The sequence below is a fragment of the Notamacropus eugenii genome, chromosome 6, assembly GCF_028372415.1.
Source record: "Notamacropus eugenii isolate mMacEug1 chromosome 6, mMacEug1.pri_v2, whole genome shotgun sequence".
Classification (NCBI taxonomy): Eukaryota; Metazoa; Chordata; class Mammalia; order Diprotodontia; family Macropodidae; genus Notamacropus; species Notamacropus eugenii.
The window spans coordinates 369,423,835-369,446,348 of NC_092877.1; the positions used below are offsets into that span (position 1 = coordinate 369,423,835).

At 42.4% G+C, this 22,514-nt stretch overlaps 1 protein-coding gene across 5 annotated transcripts in view; it reads left to right on the forward strand.

Moving 5' to 3' along the window:
* The first annotated feature begins 13,584 nt into the window (after window positions 1-13,584).
* Window positions 13,585-22,514, forward strand: part of PLCH1 (phospholipase C eta 1) — a 246,264-nt gene continuing 237,334 nt past the window's right edge. For 2 of the 5 annotated variants that reach the window (XM_072618668.1, XM_072618670.1), the window contains exon 1: window positions 13,990-14,460. The gene's annotated coding sequence lies outside the window, so the exon portion shown is untranslated. Of the gene's footprint in view, window positions 14,461-22,514 lie in introns of all 5 variants that reach the window. The other 3 variants (XM_072618673.1, XM_072618672.1, XM_072618671.1) reach the window with 3 other exon arrangements.

The window sequence follows — 22,514 nt, forward strand, 5'->3', positions numbered from 1 at the left end:
TCCTCATCAGTAAAATGAGCTGGGGAAGGAAATGGCAAACTGCTCCAGGATCTTTGCCAAGAAAACCACACATGGCGTCAGAAGTTCTCTGAAGATTTTAAAAAGAAAGTCATGGTCACCATGGGTGACCTGGGTTCATTAAGAATGAGTCATCATAAACAAAATTTATTTCCATTTTTATATTTTTCATTTGCTTTAGGCAACTTTCTAAGACTGTAAGTGGCCTAACATGGGAGAAAATAAACCAGGGAGCTCAGGGGAAGGTGGCTGGTAAAGTGTGCATCTAAATGATTAGCTAGACATTTGGCAAAACCTCTAACATTGCCCTTGCTTCATTCATTCTGACTCTTAAGTGCCTACTATTGGAAAAACAGTGTATTAGGCATTAATGACAAAGACAGTTAACAGACAAGTATAACAGTAGCTGTCATTTACTTAGTGCTTTCAGGTTTGCCAAGTGCTTCACAAATATTATTCCAAAAGGTAATTTACAAAGATTATTGTTCCCAAAGATCACTTAATTGTTCCCTTAATGTAAATCATAATCTAGCTGGGAGGAAATGACATATGCACATTATTATGTGACAACTAAATGAGGACTACATAATAACGGTAATGCAGAATCACATAGAAGAACTCAAAAAGGCATGAATGTCATCTGGAGGCCAAGGTCTCATTTCCCAGATGATGAGTTGTAGGCCCCATGTCAGCAGGTCAGTATTAACCTCGAGGATAGTCTCTAGGGGCGTTGCCCAGGACTCTGGCTTTGACCTGGTCCTGTTCAGCATTTTTAATCAGTCATTTGGATGAAAGTATTAGGGAAATGTTTATAAAACATATGGGTGACACAAAGTTTGGAGGAGAGAACCAGTGCATTGGATGAAAATACCAAGATTCAAAAACAGATTCCTAGACTGGAGTAATGGTCCAAACCAGCAAGCTGAAATCTAATAGGTTCAAAAAAATCAATTTCATGCTTCATTGAGGAAAAGACCAGAGGGTTTGAATTCACTGCAAGCTCAGCATGAGCAATAAATAAGCAACAGAGCTGTTAAAAAGCTAATGCAATCTAACAAGGCATTCTCAGGCATATAGTATTTAAATAAAAGGAGATAATGGTCTTCCTGCATGCTGCTTTGTGTTCGTTTGGCAGAGCTCTGTGTCTGAATTGCACAACCAAGATGGTGAGCGGTCTGTAAAACATGAGGAACCATTGAGGGATGTGGGGAAACTGCTCTGGAGAATGAAAGAGCCTAGGGAGTCTTTTCAAATGTGTGAAGAACCATGAAACAGAAAAGGGAGAAGCAAGGTGACAGAGTGGATAGAGAATTGGATCAGGAATCAGGAAGACCTGAATTCAAATGAGACCTCAGTCATGTGACCCTGGGCAAGTCACTTAATTTTCCTCTCTCAGTTTACTCATCTGTAACATGGGAATAATAACAGCCTCTGCCTCCCAGGGGCATTTTGGGGATAAAATGAAATTATTTGGTAAATCTTAAAGCTCTGTGTCAATACTGGATGATGGCGTTTTTGTTATTCCACATTTCCCCAGAAGGCAGAAGGTATATGTAGTAGTAAATGGAAGTTACAGGGATAAAGACTCAGTTCCATACAGGGAATAACTTTCTACTCATTTTTGCTGTTCAGTCGTGTCTTACTCTTCATGACCTCATAGACCATAGCACCCCAGGTCCTTCTGCCCTCCACTATCTCCCAGTCTGTCCAAACTCGTGTTTGTGGCTCCCAAGACACTGTTTGTTCATTTCATCCTCCGGCATCCCCTTTTCCTTCTGCCGTCAATCTCAACATCAGGGACTTCTCTAGCGAGTCCCATCTTCTCATTCCTTGGTCAGAGTATTTGACCAGAAGGGATAGTTAGGTGATACAATGAACAGACTGCTGGGTCTGGAGTCTGGAAGACTTATCTTCCTGAATTCAAATTTAGCCTCAGACACAAGCTATATGACCCTGGACAAGTCACTTAACCCTGTTTGCCTCAGTTTCCTAATCTGTAAAATTAGCCAGAGATGGAAATAGCAAACCACTCCAGTATCTTTGCCAAAAAAATCCCAAATGGGGTCATGAGGAATTGGACACAACTCAAAAAATAACTGAATAAGAATGTAAACTTCAAATTTGGTATTTGACCTTCCACTGAAAAGCCTGAATTAATTTCTTTGAGTATTGACTAATTTGATCTCCTGGCTGTCCAAGGGACTCTCAAAAGTTTTCTCCAGCACCACAATTCAAAAGCATAGATCCTGGGGTGCTCAGCTTTGCTTCTAATCCAACTCTCACAACCATCCTTTGCTACTGAAAAAACAGAGCTTTGACTCTATGAACCTTTGTTGGCAAGGTGATGTCTAGGTTTGCCATAGCTTTCCTTCCAAGAAGGAAGTGTCTTTGAATTTTATGGCTGCAGTCACCGTAAGCAGTGATCTTAGAGGTCAGGAATATAAAATCTGACACTTCTTCCATTTCTCCCTCTATTTTCCAGGAAGTGATAGGACTAGTTGCCAAGAACTTCTAATAATGAGAACTTTACAATAATGAAATAGGATGCCTTGTGTGGTAGTGAGTTCCCCATCACTAGACTCAATCAAGCATAGGCTGGTCGTTGAGTACCAGGGAGTCCTGTGTTGAGTGGAAGGTAGGATGGTTCCTACCTATGTTGTGATTCTGGTCTTTCATAACTTCCTAGAAGAGAAGCTTCCAATATGTTTACAAGAAGAATATGCAGCTAGAAATTAGATGAGATGAGCTGTTGAGGAGGAAAAAAAAAATCTGCATAAAATATATGATAAAAATCTTACCCAAAATATGTAGGGAATTATCTCTTAGTAGAGAAGTGGTCAATGCACATGACTCAACAGTTTTCAAAAAGAGAATTATAAACTATCAACAACCATCTGAAAAATGCTCTGAATTGTTAAAAAGAAGAGAAATGCAAATTAAAACAACTCTGAGGTCTCAACTCTAATCATAGAATCTTCAAAGATTTCACAAAGAAGAAAGTCAATGTTGGAGGGACTATGGGAAGAAAGGCTTATTAATAATACGCTTTTGGTAGCACAGTGGGTGGAGTGTTGGAGTTGGGGTCATGATGAACCTGAGTACAAACCTACATCAGTCACTTACTTCCCTCCTTCAGACACACTTTCTGGTGTGTAACACACTTAATATCTCTGTTTTAGTTTCCTCATCTGTATAATGGGATAAAGATAACACCTATCTCACAGGGTGGTTGGGACAGTCAATATTATCTGTAAAGCACTCTGCAAACTTTAAAGAGCTATAATAAATACTAGTTATTATTCTAGATTCTGGAAGACAATTTAGAATAATGTGAAGAAAGTCACTAAAGATTTGTTACCCTTTGACCTTTCAATTGTTCTACTAAATCCACAAGGAAGCCTAAAATAGAACAAAAGACCTTATCTATACCAGAATATGAATAGCACCGGTTTGTGTGGTTGAAAAAAAATTAGGCAAACAAACCAAAACCAGAAAAGAAATAAATATCTGCTGATGGGCAAATGGCTAAACAGAGTGTGGCATTTGAAGGTGTGTAAGTAAAAGAATAATCTGATGAAATGACAACGTGAATAATTTGGAGGATCCCAGATAGGTAGAAATGAATGCTTGGCAACGCTGACAGTTCCAGAACAATATAGAAAGTGACTCTGAGATTGTACAAAGGACCAGCACGAGAGGACCATGACCAAGATTGGTGCCGGGACACGTGATAAAACCCGAAGCGGGAGACTCAGTGTTGTATAGACAGTCTGCCAAGACAATCCATTGTTCAGCTTTGTTCATTAGGAAAGAGGGTTCAGTGGGAGAGGGGGATGTTGATTGATATCTGATACAAAAACAAAAGGAATCAATAGAACATGAAAACCATGCATTGGAAATGGAAAAAAGAAATCTTAGGTATTCGTTGGGGGAAATATATCGCATTTTTGGTTTGCTAAGCTTTGGAAATGGAAGTTTTGATGCTTCTTCCACTTGTTTATTTAGAGAAGGGAAGGCAATAATTAATAGTGTCTACTATGTGCTAAGTGCTTTAGGTGCCATTATTATCCCTAATTTACAGCGGAAACCAAGGCAAGCAGAGGTGAAATGACTTGGCTAGGGTCCCACAACTAGCAAGTATCTGGGACTGAGATGTGAACTCAGGACTTCCTGCGTCCAGGCCCAGCACTCTCTCAGTTGAATCTCACCAGCTGCTATTACCCTCCACAAGACCATTTGGTGCCCTTCTACGTCTTCATTTTGACTATATTTTTTCTCAATAAACCTGTTTTACCTAATAGCCTTAGGAAATGATTGATCAAAGAAAAGGTTTATGCTTAATGAATGTACTGTTTTTTATATTATATGTAATTAAAATAAAATTCAGTAATGATTGTTATCAGGAATAAAGCTTTCTTATAATTCCATTTGTGTACTAGAATATAAATGTGCATTTGTGCTGCTTTTTCATGTTATTACTTAAGACTGAGGCTTTAATTTAATGTTCTAAAGGGCATGGGGGCCTTGCTTAGGCCTGCTGAAAAAGGGCAGATATTTGCTCCATGGGAGGTCTTTCTTTTCAGGACTTGACAATAGGCCAGAAACAACCATTTCCAACCAAACTTGTGAAGCTCCCAGCAGGAGAAAAACTCACTTTCCCCCTTCTTTCCTGGATTGTTTTCTTTGAAAAAAAAGTTCATAGAATGTTGCACAGGGTAAAAACATTGAAAGCAAATAAAAAATAATTGGAAAGAGAAAAAAAAGAGCCCTAAAATGCTTAAATAAGCAAAGTGGCAAAATGTCCAGGAATGCTCCTCTATCAGGATATTTCTCAGGGAAAAGCCTGAGATCAGGCAGGACCCTTGTTTTCCCTGGGGTCATTTCTGCTTGACGGCATGGAGGGATCAGATCAATGCCCTGAACATTTCAGATGCTCAATAAATACGGTTTCAATCAAAGTGGACTCAAAAGTTACATTTTTCAGAATTTCCCATATTCAGCATTTTTTATGGTACAATAAAGGGCTGCAGTGGTTAGAGTGCCTGGCCTGGAGTCAGGAAGAACTCAGTTCAAATCCAACTCTAGGAACTTAATAGCTTCATGATTCAGGGCAAGTCATTTAACCCTCTTAACCCTGTTTGCCTCAGTTTCCCCATGAAAAGGAATAAGGAAATGAGCGGGAGAAGGAAATAACAAACCACTCCAGTATCTTTGCCAAGAAAACCCTGAATGGGGTCATGAAGAGTCAGAAATAACTGGAATAACTGAACAACAACAAGACGGCGCAATGACCACGCTCACTTACCACATCCAGCCCTTCCCCACTCAGTGGACAAACACTATGTTTTTGTTTCTTTGATGCTTTGTTAAGCAGGACACCGCCATGAAAAATGAGTGTTAATGAACAAATTTAGGTATCTTAATGGGAATAAAAAAATAAAAAATAAATTAGTATGACTACAAGACACTATGTGGCTTACAGCATTAAGACAGGTGACCTGCACATTCAAGGTAATGAGCTAAGCAAATACTCTTTGGAAATGTGAGTCATGTAGGCAAGACCATGTGGATTTCAATTCTGCCTCTGATCCTCACTGGTAGTGTGACCATGGGCAAGTCACTTTTACCTCTTGGTGTTCCAGTTTCCTTTTCTGTAAAATGAGTCTAGTAGTGCTTGCCTCACCAGGCTCAAAATAAGGTGTTCCAAAAGTCTTAGTGAAATTTTAAGTTATTAGAGTTTATTAATAAGCTTAAAAGTGCATTAAGACTTTTAGGAGACTACTGTATATACTGAACTTTGGAAAACTGAAAGTTCCCCATAAACGTCAGTTGTTCAGACTTCTCCAGATGAATCCTAGCCAATTGGATCTTCCTTCTAGTATTACTTTATGCTTTAATCAAACACATTTAGGGTTAAGGCTACTGGAGTAAATATGTCCCAATATGTCCAAGGTGCCATTTGAAAGAAGAGCAAGGTGACCAGAAGGCCAGGATGCTGTCTAGGTGTCAAGAGAGCCATATTCATTCTAAGGAAAGCCCATCACGGACGTGTTCTCTGGTCTTAGTTGATTCCTCCTTCCTCTTTCCTTAATTAAATGAGGACAGTCCCTAATAATCTTTCACTCTTCCATTCCATAGGGATGGGAGGATAGTGCCTTGTGTTACTTTAGTATATCCAAGGGAAGGCACTACGTATCTGAAAAGAGCTATTTTTGCAAAGCTATAAAAAACCACTCCTAAGAGTGAATATCACTGATGGAGAATATACCTTACTGAAGTGAAGTCTGAATAATACAAGTGAAGTTCTTTAAGAAAGCTAGAAGTTATTGTGAATGTAAGCCCAATGGGATACCCATCAACATCCTAGTCACTGTAAACATTATCAAATCCCACTGATGAACCACTTAGGATTTTCTCTAGCCCCAGGTGGCTAGCTGTGTGACACTCTGCCTAGTAATGGGATTGGGGAGAGATATTTGAAGCCATGGTGGTCATTTGAGAGGGCTGAAGTTAGATAATGACTGAGCAGTGTAACAATGAGGTTCAAAGCACTGAAAATGAAGATGGTGGGGGTTGGGAATGATGTTTTACATCAGTTAAAAAAATCAGTGGTCTCCTTACATAAAAGGAATTTTTGCTAGGACTACCAAGGGATGCTGTTGGGAAGGGAAGCAGGCTGCCACAAAATGTCTTTGCATGAAGAGCCTTGCAGGTAGGCATTCCTGTGAGCTGAGGAGAGTTTGACAAGACTTTGCCATGGCTGACGACCCCTGGGAATAGCTCGCTCTTGGATTAGGCTAAGTAGAGGGGCTTCAAAAGAAAACAAAAAACCCAGTGAGAAATCTTTGCTAGAAGAATAGAGTGAATGAATGGTTCTAAGAGTTCAGTTGTTTATGGGAAGTAGGAGAAGCCCAGCTCAAAGAGACCACATTTAAAAATGAGAATTTCTTTTACTTTCTTTTCTGTTACCCTCACAAAGAAGACTGAAGGTAGATTCCCTTGACTCCCACAATTACCAGGTAACAATGGGTGAAAATGATCTATTTTTTATACTTTTTGGCTCATTTGTAAGCATGGGATGATTGGCACACGATCTGGGGCCACGGTTTACATGCTGCTGCTTTCCTCCTTCCCCCTCCTTTTCCACCCTTAAAACATAATCACCATGACCTCTAACCCCTTTGTCTTTTTCATTCATTGACTGTAATAAGCAAGGAGGAAAAGTTCCATCCTGCTTGGGAAAATCTACATGATTAGAAATGGCACCACTTATAGCCGGGGTTCTGAACCCAGGGAAAGAGATTCATGAATAAATTTCAGGGACTGTGTTACTTCAATGGGAAAAAATTATCTTTATTTTCATTAACCTCTAATTGAAATTTATCTTTTTTCCTTCACTTATTTAAAAATCTTATTGCAAGAAAGGCTTCATCAAGATGCCCCCCAAAAAAACTATGACCAAAAAAAAAAAGACACTCTGATTTAGAGGATCTTACACTGGGGGAGTCCAAAGAAACTTAGATGCCATCTAGTTTAGCCCATTTAAAAAATAAATGTTTCAGATTTGCTTTTTCTTAGATATTAGTATCGAATCCCTGGGATCACCCTCACCCCCAATGTTGTCAGTCCCTAAACTTGTGTGTGTGAATTGGATTTAAGTGAGGCAGAGGTGCACAAAGTCATTAGCCTCACTTGCTCTTCCAGAGTCATGGAACTCCAGTGGTAGGGCAAAATTCAAGATGTCTGGTGATGGCCCAGGATGCAGTGGATGACACTTAGCGTCTTCTATGTCTGACCAAGCTCTATGCGCTCCACACAGCGTGTGTCAGTTGCCTATATGACCATTGGAACAAATTGTTCTCATCTGCCAGGAGAAGTCTTCACATACTTGAGATAAACATCCTCCAAAATCTCTGATGGGTTTAAGGCCCCTGACTTACCCTCAATTTGTTTTAGCTTGGCTACTGAGATGGTTTTACCAGGTTATGGCCTCTAAGCAAGCTACAGCTTCTTGGAACCACAAGTGAGAGTTGAGTGGCAGGTAAATACCAAAGGTGGATGAGCAGCCTTGAAAAGAACTTGGCAAGCTCTCATATCAGAGGCACTAGTCCTTCCTAAACACTCCATACATCTCCCACCTCCAACATCACTCTCTTTTATAACAAAGTTCAACCAGTCAAGACAAATTAATTCCTTGGCCACATCTGACAATGTACCTGCCAGATCTGTATAGCCTTTCTGGAAATTTTCCAGGTTATGTGGCAAGAGGAAGTTACTCCCCAGGAGCTCAAGTACACCTCTCCTGTCCTTTATCAAGGTAAAGGAAATAGATTGTCTGGTGACAGTCACTGGGGTGTCTCTCTCTTAGTCATTGCTGGCAAGATTCTTGCCAGAGTCCTCCTTAATAGGCTGATCCTTCACCTGGAAGATGGTTATCTACCTGAGAACCTGTGTGGTTTCAGAAAGGGCTGAGGAATGGTCCATATGGTGTTTTGCTTTCCCTTATTGTGGTCATGTAAGAAATTATTCTCCTAGTTCTACTTATTTCAACCTGCATCTGTTCAGAGAGGACTTCCCAGATTTTTCTGAATTCTTCAGATTCATCAGTCTTTATGGAACAATAATATGCCATTATATTGATAAGCCAAATTTTGTTCAGTCATTTCCTGATTGATGAGATGTCACTTTGTTTCCAGGTTGGGTTTTTTGCCTTCTACTGTGCAGAATGCTGCTATAAATTATTTTGGCATATATGTTCCTTTTCCCTTGATACTAACTTTTTGAAATTTGGCAAGTCACAATTTCTCTGTCTCAATTAATTTCTTTATTTATAAAACGGAAATGATAACATTGTTAGGGTCAGAGGAGATAATAATGTACGTATTCTATAAACTTTAAACTACTTTATAATGTTGATGACGATGATGAGGAGGTTCATTAGGTCAAAGGGCATGTACAGTTTTAGTCACCTTTCTAGTGTGGTTCCAACTTCTTTTCCAGAATCCAAACCATCATTTTACAAATGAGGAAACTGAGGCCCAGAGAGAAGAGATGGCCTCAAGGTCAGACATTTAGTTTCTTATTTGTAAACAATGTTTCCTTCCAATTTCCCCATCCCACCCCCCAAAAATGACAAGGTCAAAGGCAGGAAGATAGAGAGGAAGAATTTACAGTAAGAGTTTTTTAAAATAGAACTTGATGACAATTTATAACAAGTATTTATTCAATAAATGTTTACTGTTCTGTTTGTTCTTGAAGAGGACCATGACATCATGATGATGACATGACTTGCACTTGACTTTGATTTGAGTGAAGGAGGGCTGTGCAAAGTCACCAACCTCACTTTCTTCTCCTGAGCCATCTGGGTCCAGTGGCCTGAAATTCATCAGGATGGCTGGAGATGGCCCAGGATGCAATGTGAGACCCTAGCCCTTTTAGACAGGTCTTATCCCATTCTTATTTTGAGTGAGATACACCCATTCAATGAATAGGCTTCTTTAAGTAGTTACTCAAGGGATGGCCCCTTTAATTAAAAGAAATATTATTCATTAAATTATTCATTATTCAATAAATATCTACTATGTGCAAGGTCCTGGACTAAGCCTTAGAGAAGTGAGGAAGGCATGAAGCAGCACCTGGAATACTGGCTCTGAATTCAAATCCTACTTCTGATGCTTACTGAGTGACCCCAGAAAAGTCTTTTAACCTCCTTAGACCACATTTGCTTCATATATAAAATGAAGAAATTGGACCAGGTGATCCTTGAAGTTCCTTCTACCTCTAGGTCTATGATATATAAAGGTATAAAAAAGGCAATTCAGTCCCTGTCCCTGGGAAATGAAGCTACCTAATCCCTAAAAACAAAACAGCCCCTTAAACAATCAATGAAATGTGTGCACATATCATATAGTTGGCCCTCTGATATCACCATTTCCACATGTGCTTCTGTATGAATGAGCAACAATCAAGCTGGAAAACCCAAGTTCAAGGAGGGTTTGAGTGGATACGTTCTCTCAGTATCAGTTTCCTTTCCAGTCATCTCTGTCCTATCAGAAATTCTTTTTTTTCTTGTTTAATGTTTTATCTGCCCCCAGTTGCATGTAAAAGCAATTTTTGACATTTGCTTTCAAAATATTGAGTTCCAAATTCTCTCCCTTCATCCCTCCCCACTCCCCTTTATTGACAAGGCAAGCAGTTTGATATAAGTTATACATGTGTAGTCATGTGAAACATATTTCCATATTAGTCATATTTCAAAAGAAAACAGACAAAAAACTCAAGAAAAATAAAGTAAAAAAAGTATTCTTCAATCTGCATTCAGACACTACCCAGTTTTGTCTGGGGATGGATAGCCTTCTTCATCCTAAGTTCTTCAGAGTTGTCTTGGATCATTGCATTGCTGAGAAGAGCTGTCATTCACAGTTGATCATCTTACAATATTGCTGTTACTTTGTGCATAGCACATTTGACTTTACATTGGTTCATGTAAGTCTTTCCAGGTTTTTCTGAGAGTATCCTGTTCATTATACCTTATAGCATAATAATATTCCATCACAATTACATACCACAATTTGTTCAGCCATTCCCCAATTGATGGCTGTCCCCTCAATTTCCAGTTCTTTGCCACCAGAAAAGAGCTATTATATTTTTGTACATATAGATTGTTTTCCTTTTCTTTTTTTAAATCTCTTTTGGGATACAGACCTAGTAGTGGTATTGCTAGATCAAAGGTGTGCATGGTTTTATTGCCTTTTGGCCAGAGTTCCAAATTGCTCTGCTAAATGGTTGAATCAGTTCACAACTCCACCAACAGTGCATTAATGTCTCATTTTCCCCATATCCCCTCTAACATTTGTCATTTCCTTTTTTGTCTCATTAGCCAATCTAATAGGTATGAGGTAGTACCTCAGAATTGTTTTAATTTGCATTTCTCTAATCAGTAGTGACTTAGAGCATTTTGTCATATGACTATAGAAAACTTTGATTACATCATCTGAAAATTGTTCATATCTTCTGATCATTTTTCAATTGGAGAATGGCTCTTATTTTTATAAATTTGGCTCAGTTCTCTATATGTTTGAGAAATGAGGGCTTTATCAGAGAAACTTGCTTCTAAATTTTTTTCAGTTACTATTGCTAACTGTATTTCCCTTCATCCTATTTCCCCCTTCTGTTTATTCTATTCTCTCTCCTTTTACCCTCTCCTTCCTCAAGTGTTTTGCTTCTGACTGCCCCTCCCCCAATCTGCCCTTCCTTCTATCACCCCCCCCCCCCCATTCTCTTCCCCTTCTACTTTCCTGGAGGGTAAGACAGATTCTGTACCCTAATGAGAATGTGCGTTTTCCCTCTTAAGCCAATATTGATGACAGTCAGGTTCATTCACTCCCCACCCCCACTTCTTCCTCTCTACTGTGAAAAGCTTTTTCTTGCCTTTTACGGGAGATAATTTGCCCCATTTTCCCTTTCCCTTTCTGCCAGTGCATTGCCCTTTCTCACTCCTTAATTTTATTTTGTAGATACCATGCCTTTATATTCAACTCCCACCTGTGCGCTCTGTGTATACTCCTAACCTGCCGGAGATTCTTCAAAGCAATTTCTGTTAGTAAAGCAAATTACTGAAAAACTGCATTCTTAGAAAAGTAAATCAGTTTGAGGGGAAGTTTTTTTGACTGTCTTGCTGCCAGATGGCTGTTGTGCGTGGGCAGGTACGAAAAGGAAAGCTGGGAATAACCGTTTACGCTGAATGGAAAGCGCTTCCCCCTTTCCCTCCAAACTTGTTTCTTTTGTGGCTCAAGATTGCAAATCCAAAATAGCCATCCCTGGCAGCGGGTCCCCCCCACCCCCTCCCACCCCCTCCCGCTCACCGCCAGCTTTGCAAAACTACGAGTTCGGGATTACTTTCAGGATAAAGTTTCTTCAGGCCCATGATGCTTTGCTGAGACATTGTAATTGCCTCTGTTGAATTGAATAATACAAATGGGTTGTTTCTATGGTAGCCACTAAGTGGGATAAAAAGGTGAAACCCTAGCTCTTGCTCTAAGAGGTCGTGGTCCGCCCCATCTACTGCTCTCCACCCCGCCAACTGTCTGTCAAAGAGCCCCGCCCTCCCTTGGTAACTAGTGAAGCAAGTCCAAAAAAATGAAAAGGAAATTGATTTGGGTGCGGGTTGCCTCCCAGCCTAGAAAAGAAAAAAGGCAAAATCGAGAAAGCATAACCATGCCAACCCCACGCTCCAAGTTTTCTTGGAGCCTTCCTATTGGAGGAGAATTTTAAACTGAAGGTGAGTTAGGAGTGGAGTCGGAGGCAGCCAGACTTTGAACTAACAATAGAGCAGGTTGAATGAAAGCTGGTAAACGCAAACCCTGGAATTCTGAGTCCGGATCCTAAAGCTAGCCATTTCCTTAGTGACCTCACACTAGTGACGATTCCTATCTGTCTGAGACGGCCACCCCCAGGGTGCTTTCCAGGAGACCGTGAACACCCACTTCCCTTTCAAATGGCCACATTCACCGCCCCAAGGTTTTTTCCTTGCTGGAGATGGGATATTGGAAAACTGGGACACCCACGGAATGTTGGATGTGCTGGTTTTGTAGCAGGTGATGTGCTGGCCTTGAGAGACTGAAAAAGCCTATGAAGCCGAATCTTGCCTGTGGGACAGCGGCTTACTTATTCTCTGACTAATCGCTTTGGAAACCCACCCTTTTCCCTTCTGAACAACTACAAAGTGTTTGTATAGAATGGAAAAGGATGGGATAATAAGAGCCCTGAGGGCGTCTTCCTCACTTTCCCCACCTAGATAATGGGGATGGAGAGGCAGCATAGGGGTGATGAAAATCCCTGGTTCTGGAGTTAGCTGGAGCTAGGTTCCAACTTTATGTCCAAAACAATGTGTGATTTTGGATGCCATATAATCCTTTTGGGCCTAAGATGCCTCCTCATTCGAATGATAGGCTAGCTGACCTCTGAGATCTCTTCTAGTCCTGTATTTTAACCCTGGGAGCCTGACTCACTAGGTGGGCAGGAGGTTCAGAGGAAGTCATGCAGGGAAAACAGCTTCAAAAATTTTAAATTGCTATTCGAGCTTCAGCTATCATCACATTTCTGACTAGGAAACTTTCCCCCTCACTTGGGCAAAAAGTTGCTTTTTACAAAGTAGTAAATGACAGGGTTTTAGAGGGGAGGAATTTCTGCTGCAGCATCCTCATTTAGAGGAAATCACTGAATTACACGGAATGTGAAGGATCCCTGTTCCTTTAAACAAGTTATTAGAGTTTAAGTAATAATTACCAGAAACAAGGGTGGTGGTAGTGGTGGTAGTACTGCTGGCGACATACTCACAAATAGACATTCCAGTTACACAGATGGGGAAAAGATTCTTGCAGAAATGTCACTGGAGGGAAACCACTTGAGAGCATTCTGAATAACCCTTGAAGGGCACATCTTAGAACTGCATGGCTTGTCTTGTCTTTATGCACAGTAAAAAAAAAAAAAAAGCCCTCTGACTAATTGCTCTGGAAACCCTATATTTGCCTGTGAATCCCCACAAAGTATTGGGATGGGATAGGAGCTGGGATAGGATGGGATGGGATGGGGAAGGCCAGATTGGACTGCGCTGGAACTGATTGGTCAGGGGTAATCTCGCTACATGCTCTGCAGCTGATACCCACCTTTTGGGCAGGTGTTGGCCAGTTGCTTACTTGTCCATAAGTTCCTTGATTGTCCATATCTACTAGCTTACAATTACCTTCTTGCTCCCTCCTTCGCATCTGAAGTTTGGAGAGCAAAACTGGGGTCCTGTGTTTGAGGGGAATTTTTTTTTTTTAAAAAAAGGAGGATTGCTTTAGACAAAACAATTTTTCACTTTCCAGACCCTGGGGTTAGGTAACTAAGGGCTGGACCTGAGTGGGTGTTGCGGTGGGGGACGATGTTGGAATGAGGTTAGGAATCGAGGTGATCCTGCCCTCCTTTCTCGTCCCGCGGCCTCTTCTCCCACTTCACTCTCCCAGCGCTCCCTGCCTCCGGCCCCCAGCCCTTTGCCCTCTGCCTCCGGCTCCCGGAGCTCCGTTCCATTCTCCTGGGCTCCAGTTCCTGGTTTCCTCGGGAGCTTCGGGGCAACGAGGTGGGGGGCGGGGTGCAGGGGCCGGGGCGGCCCGAGGTTTGAATGGGAGAGAAGCTTGTGGCGGCAGCAGGGCCAGAGGCAGTAGCGGCCCCCACTCCTTCCCACCGCTGCCCATTCAGGGGACTCGCTTGTGGAGGACAGAAGGCTCTCTCGCTCTCCGAGCTGCTCCCCCTCCTTTTTTTCCCCTCTAGGGACAAGAGCGGTCTTGCAAGTGTTGCCGAGGACTGCCAGAGGACGAGGAAGATCCACCAGCTTAGTGGAAGGGTTCTTCCCTCGGGAGTCTCGGGGCCCCCAGCGTTGCCAGTTGCCCCGGGCGGGAGGAGGTAAGGGCTAAAGGGGAGGCAGACGGCGGGGGACTTGATTGTGGTCTTCCGGAGGGCAGGCATGCTGCTTTGGAAACCCCTTCTCTTGTCTTTGTATGCCCACCCACCTCCTGGCACAGACCCGGCAGGCATTCGTTCGAGACAGGAGAGCTGGATTGTTGGGTTGACGGCTGCCAAGATGTCCAGAAAGCCAACCTTAAGTTTGCCCGCAGGCTTCCCCCTGAGTAGAGAGGGATCTTCCCTTAGTGGGACTGTAAAGCCCCCCATCCCTACCCCCCTGAGGATGGAGGCTCTGCTCTGTGGCTCCAGGCATACCCACCTGGTGGATGGAGCCCCCGCTCAGTAGTTCCAAAAATACTCCAACCCCCTCTCGGGTATGGAACCTTCGCTCTGGGCTTCCCGGGACGTGGATGTAGGCAATGCCTCACGTGCCAAGGCTGAAGATGCGATGGTGCACGCACGTGTGCAGGAGCATTATCTGCTTAGTACAGTATGTATATGTATGTGTGTGTGTGTGTGTGTGTGTGTGTGTGTGTGTGTGTGTGTGTGTGTGTGTAGGAGTGGGGCTGAGTGATGCTTTCCTCAGGTGACGCTTCAGGATGCACTGCTCCCCCGCCCGGGATTCACGGACCCCCAGCAGTGCGTCTCTCTGGATCTCCCAGAGGTGACCCAGACGCCTAGGGGCGGGGAGAGCTGTTCCTTCCTCTAGGAGAGGAGCGTGTGTTACCCACCGAGAGTTTCACCAGGCTCCTCCTCCTCTTGCCGCGGGATAACCGATGGACTGCAGTCCATCCTTTCCCAGACGCTGCTCGGGAAGGTTATCGCTAGCCTGAAGGGGGGCGAATAAGTTAGCATTTCCCAGGAGGTAAACTACGCGAGTGAACGAACTCGGCGGCGTTCAGGGTCCTTGGCTAGGGAGAGGAGGGAAGGGAAGGGGGGTGGTGGTGCCAGGTGGCAATCAAAAGCTGAAGTCTGCCTGAATGGGGCCGTCCCCAGGGAGGCTTTGCTCTAGCGCTCTTGAGAGCATGTATTTGCGTTCCTAGCCTAGAATCCTCGGTGCCAACCATAGTATGAAACGTACATAGCTGTTTCTCCCGTTTTCCTCCTCCATTCTATTCAGCAACATGCTTTAGGCACCAACTGTGTGCCAAGCACCTGTACCGAAGCTTGGGCATGGGGCAGAGATGCAAAGGGCCAATAGATAAGGGAAGACAACCACTCACAAAGTAAAATGAAGCAATTTCATCTGTGCCGTCACTTGGACGTAAGGAGCCTGCATTTTAGCGTCTAATTTCATTTCTTTTTCAGTCGGTCTGAATCATCGGGAGGTCTAAATCCTAGAGGATGCTTTGGGCCAGCAATCAGAGGTTTTGCTCAGGCTGAAACTGGTCTGAGAAGTCACTTCTGGCATTGGGATGAGCGCTCTCCTCCTCTCCCCCACTTCCCCTTAACTGGGCAGACGAATGGGAGTTAACTTAACACGCCCTCTCCCACCAGCCAGGGGCTCTCTCGAAGGGTTCAGATGTTCCTTCCTTCTCGGGTGGGTGAAGGAGGAGATGCTTGGGATCTGTCGGTCTGCCTCTCCAGCCTTTCCATTCATGTGCAGAGTTTATGGGCCTGGGATGCCTTCTAAAGTAAACAAACCGGAGAGCGCAAAGCTGGCCGGCCGACTGAAGGGGGTCAAAGCTTTGGAAGGGGCCTTGATGGCTTTTCCAGAGGCAGTTCTGCCTCCTTTCCTGCATTAGCTTTGTAGTCTTGCAGAACCTGTTAATTGAGTCAGAGAAGCCGGCAAGTGAAAGCTTAGTCTGAGCCTTCTGGCCTTTTCTTAGGATAGGAATTGTCCTTGTCCTGAAAAAAGGTATTGTCGGCCTTTATTTGCTCACAGCCTGACATTTGAAGAAAGTATACACCTTTCGGGAGATGTGTGTGTCAACAGCCTGAGGGGTTTGTCTTTCCCTCTTCTTCAGATGCCACCAGTTTTAAATTGTTATTTGGTTTCTGCTGAATAAACACAGCTCTTTTGGGTTAGGCTTTATCTTGGAAAATATAGCGAGGGCTGTATACACATCGAATAAGAAATTGAAAAGCTCTTCTTGGAATAAAAGATGGAGTAAATAAGGCTTATTCTTTGCCGTGGAGTAAAGTAATATTGGGGGCCCTAAGTTCACTTCCAAGGACAACAAAAGCTCATTCATATTTTGAGTAGGAAGATAATTTTCTTAAACCCCTTAATCAGCAGAATTAGCTGAAGGTTGTTACCCCTCATCTGATCCAGCCAGCTTGATAAATTGTTACAACGGTTTCCTTCCTTCTTGCCTCCTCCGGCCATCAAACCTTTACCTTTTGGATAAAGAGATGATTTTAAAAACAAACTAAGTTTTCAGATTCTGCAACTTTATAACCCAGTTGCATAGCTTGTGGCTGGCTAGAATTCCCTAAGTCTCAGTGACATGTGTTTCTGTTGACTCCAAGAGGGAAACGGCATAAAGCAGTTTTAGCAGAGAGAGGATAATGAGATTGGAAATGCTTGGGGGTGAGGCCACAGAGAGAGGGTAGTGGTGGAAGAGACAAAGAGAAAAGGGATGGGCATAGAGGGTCTCCATTTATGGCCACGTGAAATTCATAAGCCATTAGAGATTAGATCATTTGCTTCTGACTGACAATTTTGTTTTCATCTTCAGAAGAAATTTTTTTGCCTACCATGTTTCGATCCATTACTTGTCTCAGTCTCTGCTATCTGTCAGGCACATTGGAATAGCTATGAATATTTTAAAAATCAAAGTCCTCAGAATCTAACAAGAATCTTCTACCTAGCAACATAAAATGATGTGTGCTTGGAAAGCTTTTTATAAAATATTTTACTCTTTATTCAGAAGCTATTTGTCCAGTGCCTGCTATGTTCAAGGCATAAAGAGGACCTAAAGCTGGCCTCAAAGAGTTGATAATCCACTATGATTTCAAGATTGGAGACTAAAAATGAAATTTTGCTAGGCTTAAGGAAAACAGTTTGGTCCGGTGGCAATCAGGGTACTGGACTGGGGAACTGGTGCTTTATGAATTGATTTTTAAAAAATGTTACTTAGATTTCTCCTCTGTTAGCTCAGGTAAGAAAACCTCTACGATTTATGAGAACAGGATGAGGAGCGTCTCCTGTCCTCCTGCCTCCCCCCACCCCCAACAAAACAACAGGAGGTTTCATTTCTTTCTCCTTTGGTTTTTTCACTCCCCCTTCCCCCCAAACTTCTTGCACTCTGTAATGCAGAGCTTGTCCCCTTACTCAGACTAAGGTTGACAAATGGAGCATCAAGTTTGGGGAGACATTGTGGTTCTTAGGTTTCCTGGATTGAGATAAGACGTGGGTGTGATTCAGTAGCTCTTTGTTTTGGGCCCACGTTTCATGGCCTAATGAGCAGCAGGAATGGCCATTGAAGAAAATGACCTGTTACTGTGTATGCTTGAAGGGATGTGACTGTGTACTCTGTCAGTGCCCAGAAGACTGGGAAAGCTGGAGCAGTGGCACCTAAAGAGGTTTCCAGACAGTGACTGGAACAAGGGCTAGACTTTTGTGGCTCACACACACACACACACACACACACACACACACACAATTCTGAGAATATGGAATCGACAATAATCTTAAACCTTGACATCCACTGACAAGCTGACCAATCTTAAAACATGGTTCACTAGAGGGGTAGGATGTTATACCCCAGGTAAGATTCTTCCATCTAGGAGCAGCTAGGTGGAGAGGTAGATAGAGCGCTGGGCCTGGAGGCAGGAAGATTATCTTCTTGAGTTCAAATCTGTCTTCAGACTCTTACCAGCTGGGTCACAAAGCTGGAGTCACAAAGAGTCAGACACCGACTGAACAAAAAGAAAGTCCATCACTCCTCTATTACCCCAGTACTGTTCTCCAAGTTATAAGGTCAAAGAATGACACTGTTTCTAGAGAACAGCCTTTCTTGTTTGCATATCACTTTTTGTCTAGGAAACTATCACTTGGCTGTGGATTGTGTGGAAGGGATGATAACTTCAAACAGTATTGACTCGGTACCCGACTCAGCTCAATTGATCTAATTCAGCTAGTGAGGATATCCAGAGAGATGGAGACGAGGCTCCCCCCTCACAAGGGCTTTCTTTCGAAGTTGGCATTGGCTACAACGAACATCATTTAAGCCCAGATCATTGGAATCTCAAATTTCTTTGATACCAAAAGCAAAATTTCTTTTGCTTGAGAGGGATCTAGTGTCAGTTTCATCAAACGGGGAGGGAAAAATATGGAATGGATAACCAGGGTGGCCTTTTAATTTTAAGTAAATGGGATTTAAAGTCCTCAGAGAGCCAGTCCTTTCACTTGAAAGATGAGCTTCGCAGAAGTTAAATTACTTGACTGTGATCACATCTCTAATTTCAGAGGCAGATTTAGTGCTCTCATTTAGTACTCTCTCCACTATATCATGTATACATGTACATATGAACATGTGCATGTGAGGGAAAGTTACAAATATCCATTTCTACCTCATGGAATTTCAAAAAAAAATGACTGTGGTTTTTAAAAGATGATCTTAGTGAATTTTTTAAAACCAGAGTCATTTGTTGTTACTAAACATCATTGTGTTTGTATGAGACTCGGGATAGCAGATCCAAATTCTTCAAGAATTCGTAATTCTGTCCATCTGTCCACCAGACACCATCTGTCTACATTGCATGAAAAGTGCCAGTTTGGCAGGGGCCAGGGTAGGAACAGAAATGGGAGAAAGGGACTTTGGGACAGGGCTGCTAAAACAATAGAAAGAAAAAAGGATCATGTAGGCATTTTAAAACTCACAGAAGAAAATTAGAAGGTTAGAAAGAATCACAGAGAAGCAGGACAGCTTTGAAAGTTACATGTGGAGTGAATGAATGAAGACTTAGTACATAGCAAGGGAAGCTAGGTGTCATCATAGTATAGTAGCATAGCAGAATCAGGAAGACCCATCTTTCTGATTCAAATCCAGCCTCATATAATTACTAGCTGTGTAACTCTGGGAAAGTCACTTAACCCTGTTGTCCTCACTTTTTTCATCTGTAAAATAAGCTGGAGAAAGAAATGACAAACCACTCCTTTGTCTTTGCCAAGAAAACCCCAAATGGGGTCACAAAGAATCAGACAGGACTGAAAGGACTGGACAACAGATGTTCAGAACACTGTTTTTATTAGAATTTATTAGGTACTTAAAAGCAAAAGAAAAAAGGGGAGATTCATGGTTTCATTGACCATCCTTTTTTTCTGTGGTATTCTACAGATGGAAATGCTCATTTTACTTGGTGTTAAGTTCAGAATGAAAAAGAAAGATCTAGACGTGGGAAAGTGTTTCTGGATAGTCTTTTTTTATGTAAGAAACTTCTTCTTCCATATACACTGTCAAAAAGTAGACATTTCTGTCTGATTTCTGATAAGATATTTGCCTCCAGGTTAAGCTTGGTTTGCTTGGCCCTGAGGGCAGAACCAGGAACAGTGAGTAGAAGTTGCAAAGAGACCATTTGAGGCTCCATACTAGGATGTTTTTGGAGGTCCTGCATGGATGATGACCAGTTTGATTGTGTGACATGGGAGTGACATAGGTGTGTTATGGTGAGGATTTTTTTCTGTCTGGGTTGAGCCTGATGGCCACCAATATTTTTTCCACCTCACCAATTTTGTGATTCTGGGTTTTGGGATTCTTCTTGAATGTTAGTTTTCATCTGTGTTCATTACGAGTTTTCCCACATTAGCGTGACTCCCTTGCATGCAGTTCCTGGTTTGGTTGTTCAGCTGTGTGGCTGCTTTTTAAATCACCAGTGGTGTTTGTGGAAATATTTTTCTGTTAAGGCAACAGCCTGATGAAATTTTGTCCAATTCTTGCATTTGTGATTCTTTTTATTTCTTTTTTAATGTTAGAATCTTCCTATGTCTTTCTTTTGTGAGTGGGACCAGATCTTGCAGGGATGACTGTTTAAGGGAATGTTTTGAGGGGAGTTCCAGACCCTGGAACAATGGAGCATCCAACAGCTGACAACAAAGTACCATCACCATGAATGGGATGAGCCAGCCTCCTTTTTCTCCCTGGCCGTCTTCATCCCCCTTGGAGTTAAGATCCAGGATTAAAGGGAGCATAGAATCAGAGATTTAGGACTGGAAGATTCTCTAGAGGTCATCTAGGTCAACCCCCTCATTTTACAGATGAGGAAACTGAGACCAAGAGAAGGGAAATTGTTTGCCTCAAGCAACTGAGGTGGGTGTGTAAGAGCTGGCATTCAAATCCAGAACCTTTCCCACTATATCATGATAAGCAGAGGGAAGGTTTCATGGCTACAGAGAAGGGGAAAGCAGAGAGGACAATGGAGCTCCATGAAAGTGAATGACAAGGTGTGTTGGTGCCCACCTGTAGTCCTGGCTACAGAAGATGCTGAGTTTGGGGATTCTGAGCTGCAGTGGGCTAAAGCCAACTGGGTGTAGACCCCTGGAGTTTAGCACTAATATCAGAAACCCCTGAAAGTATGGGGCTACTAGGCTGCCTGAGGTGATAAACATGCCCAGGTGGGAGACAGAATGGGCCTAAGCTTCTGTGCAGATCAGAGTTAGGATCATGCCACTAGTAGCCCCCACACTTCCATCCTGGATGAGATAGGGAGACCCAGTCTAAAAAGACAATGGAAGATGAGTCACAAACCTTAAGTTTGTCAATATACGAGAGATGCTATCTATTTGAGGCTTTCTACCAGATGCTTAGAGTTGTGCCCAGGATTTTACATGTTTTAAATCAGGCAGCTCCAGTCTGGCACTCATAAGGCTGTGCCCAGTCATGTCCATGTCAAGCCCTGACCTGATGAATGGTGTGGGCCCTCACAGTGCACTGGGAGCACAGTATTAGCTGGAGTGGGGGTGGGGCTTTCACTCTTCAAAATTACTGATTAACCAAGTTGTGTAGTCTTTACTTCCCCATGGTTGCCTCAAAGCAGCAGGCATTTCAAGGGAAAAACAAACACTTGGCTTTCCCTTCTAAAATGAAAAATTAAAAATCCAACCCTAATAGAAGACTTTAGGAAACTAGCCCTGAAGAGTACATCTGGATGGATCTCTACTGTGTGTTCGTTAGTCTGTGTGAAGCCACCAGCCCTAGACGTTGAGCTATGGAGACTGTTTATGTTGCTTAGTAGTTAGAAACACAAGACTGTAAGGAGAGCTGATTTATTGTATGGTGTGAGGACCTTTTTTAATCAGTAAAGCTGGCTTGAATCACAATAATTGCAGATTTCTTTGAGGTTTTGGAATAAAAATATGAGTTTCTTGTAGTGTGGTACTGTGGAAATATCACTGAATTGGGAGTTCAAGGAACTGGACCGGAATCCTGTCATCACTAGGTCTTTAGGACCTAGGGAAGTGTGACTGAACTTCCTTAGACCTCAGGTTCCCAATTGTAAAGTGTAACAGGAGGTGAGGCTGGACTAGATCATCTCTAAGTATCCTCCAAAATCTTATAATTCTGTGAAAGCATTTTATTCACACAGGAATGATTATGCTGACCAATAAGATATCTTCATTTGCATTTTATGAAAATTTTCTAGTTCCTAATGGGTGGTCACAGAGAAAAGACACTTTATGTGTATTTTAGGGTAAGCAGGTGAGAGTCTAGACCTGTGATTTCATTGGTGCTGGGAACTCCCAGTAAGGAAATTCCCTCTGCCAGTGCAGGTCAGTGTTTTCAGAGATGCTGGAGCTACTCAACCTTTAATGTGGCTTGCCCAGAATCACATAGTTCATATGTTTCTTACGTGGGGCTTGAGTCTTCCTGATTTTGAGGTCTGCTTGCTATCCACTTTGCCATGTTGCTTGCTTAAGGAGCAGACACTTTTTGTGATTTTTTTTAAACAAAGCATTTGTTTTTCAACCCTGTTCTTTCCCCCAACTCTCCAAAATTACCATTTAGGTTTTTTTTTAAGTTCTCTCTCAGCTCTTTTTATTTTTAAATACTGTTCTGCAGCTGGTCTTTTAAAAATTAGTTTAAGGCACTTTTTAATTTAAGTTCCTTGCA